At 48.8% G+C, this 2,520-nt stretch overlaps 1 pseudogene; it reads right to left on the bottom strand.

The window, feature by feature from the left end:
* Positions 1-474: 474 nt before the first annotated feature.
* Positions 475-1,769, bottom strand: LOC118018745 (annotated as a pseudogene).
* Positions 1,770-2,520: the final 751 nt, after the last annotated feature.

Here is a 2,520-nt window from a genome sequence, read left to right as displayed (position 1 = left end):
CACAGTACAAAGCCAGTTTTAAGTCAAGGCATTACCAGTTCCTGCAGTGTTAGCAGTGTATCTCAATTTTCAAAACTAACTTATTTTAAAAAAAAGCTTAAACCTAACCTAAAAGATTTTAAATGAAAATAAACTAGAATAAACAAACATGAAAATGTTCCTCTTTGAATTAGATAGAAATCTAACACCTTGAGTTTTCCAAAAAAGCACGCCTCCCCAAGGTGTTCATGGTGATGTGGTGTAAAAGATCCATTTAATGTACTTAAAAACTACTTTAACTCAGAAACATCACCCTGAAGTACACTACCAAAATGTTAATTGAGAAACGCTGAAAGGAGTTTTAGTTTACTCATTATCACATACTACAAGAAAGTTTGCATGAGAAAACACTGAAGAGGTGATTTCTTAATCCAGATTTCACAACTCCTGGTACAAAATGGGTCCTACAGCTTCCTCTAGAGCCATAATCACTTTTCACTGCTTGTTGGCTGCCTGTGAAAATTGGATTGCAGTAACTGAAATGCTCCTAGGAAACTTGTCATATCCACCCACGCTGTTCTGGCCTCCAGAGCCAGCCCGGGAGCAGCCACTCACAGACTGCTCTGGAGGCCACCGCACGTGGCCTGGGCTGACACCCCCATGCCTTGCACCATCCTGCTGCAATATGCCCCATCGCTGGCCCCAGTTGTGGAGTTCAGGAAAAGTTCTGGAGAGCTGTGTTGCATGTTGGTCCGGTCTTTGGACATGGCTGCCATAGCTTCTTTGCGAGGGGCAAACTCGACATCGGCTTTGCCCATCACTCTTCCATCAGGGCTCATCTCAACACGGGCTCTCCCAGGGTTGAGGGGAAAGAAGTTGTAAATGTCGTACTCTGTGGCTGTGTGTGGCAGCCCCTCATGTGGACCCACGGCCCAGTGGTACTCTGGACAGTGAACTTGCCGTCTCCATATCTGTGGTCATACATGCCCAAGAGACAGTAACTGAGGTCTCTCCCAGACAGATGGGTGGTGAAGCCGTAGCCGTCGCTGAGGCCGCTGTACTCCTCGTAGCCCCCATAGCCTGCATGATCAGCACCAGATCTCATCCTCTCCAGGCCTGCTTGCTGGACGATGCCAACATACCTCCTGGCTGTGCCGGGGCAGAGGTGAGACCAGCCGCTGTACAGACGTGAACTTCAGAGGAAGATCCGGGTATGACCGCGCTTCTTCCTGACTGCTCTTGAACACTTCAGTATACCTGTGCCCGATTCTCTCCTTGTGCTTCCCTAGGGCCTTCTCAGCTAACTCCTGGGAGGCAAACTGTACAAGGCTTCCTCTGTAACCTGGCCCTTGGCGTCGCAGGCAATGTGATCCTGTCTGGCACAATTTCCAACCCTGAGAACTGAACGATTTCTTCCTTGGTGCATCCAAATGGGGGTTCTCAAAACCACATGAAGCGGTCATTGGCGGGTCAGCACTGTTCGGACCGCCGTGTTTCAACACTCAATCCCTCTGGGTTCTGTGGGACTTGGACACCTCAATGTACCGGTGTCCCATGCTTTCCCTGTCTTTTTTAAGGGCCATTTTTACATCGTTTTCTGATTCAAGTTCAATAAAAGCCTCCCTGCTGCGCCTGCCTTCTCTAGCTTAAGAGGGATGAATGCCTGCAGCCCTGTCATGGATTGCTCACTGAGAAAGGACATGCTGCGCATCCTCGACAACAGAGCAGGACCAGGCCAGGCCGCAGAGTGTGACCACAATGCCTTCACCTCCCTTGGGTCCCAGCATCATGGACACTTGAGAGGACAGACATCAATATGCTTGGGTGCAGCTTTCTGTGGCTTAAACAACAACCCGCAGGGAAGGAGTACCCACAGTTGGACACACCCCTGGTAAGTAATGAATTGTCCTAAACAAGAGCCCTATGGCCATCTTACTTTAGTGCCCCAGCACTCACCAGAGCGACCAGGCCTGGTGGTGCCGGGCCTGGGATGGGCTCTAGCTCCCTTCCTCCCGGGGCAGGCCTTTAGTTTAGTCTTTATTCTCAGGGCACAGGAATGTCACCAGAGGGTTTTAGGGAGAAGGGACACTATGGGCTTAGGGAGATTCATTATCCAGGAGAAGGAGAGAAGACAAGGGCAAGGCTGTGCATGGAAAGCAGCAGAAATGAAAAAGGAATGGATAGATATGAGGGCTATTTAGGAAATAAAATGAACTGGGCTGTTGGTGGATTGAAGGGAAAGTTTGAGGAAGAAATTCACAAAGGGACACAGCTCTCCTGCCCTTAGATCACCCCGCAGTTCTGATGTCTTGGCTTAAGTGTCCAAAACTACCACCAACATTTCATCTTGGATGAGCGCACAGCGTATAAAGTGAAATTGCCCTCAAGTGTAGTCATTTTCAGTACAGGTACAGTGATCTCTCTCTCTGTCTCTCTCTCTCTCTCTTCAAATTGACGCAATAAAAAGAAACTTCTCAGAAGCAGAAGGATTGGCAAAAGCTCTGGTAACAAAGAGAAGACAGGAGAAGAGGCAGGGGAGAA

This window comes from Mirounga leonina, unplaced genomic scaffold (assembly GCF_011800145.1).
Source record: "Mirounga leonina isolate KUSES-001 unplaced genomic scaffold, KU_Mleo_1.0 Mir_172, whole genome shotgun sequence".
Lineage (NCBI taxonomy): Eukaryota > Metazoa > Chordata > Mammalia > Carnivora > Phocidae > Mirounga > Mirounga leonina.
Note: the sequence above shows the minus strand (reverse complement) of the source record. Positions and strands in the feature narration are given on the sequence as shown.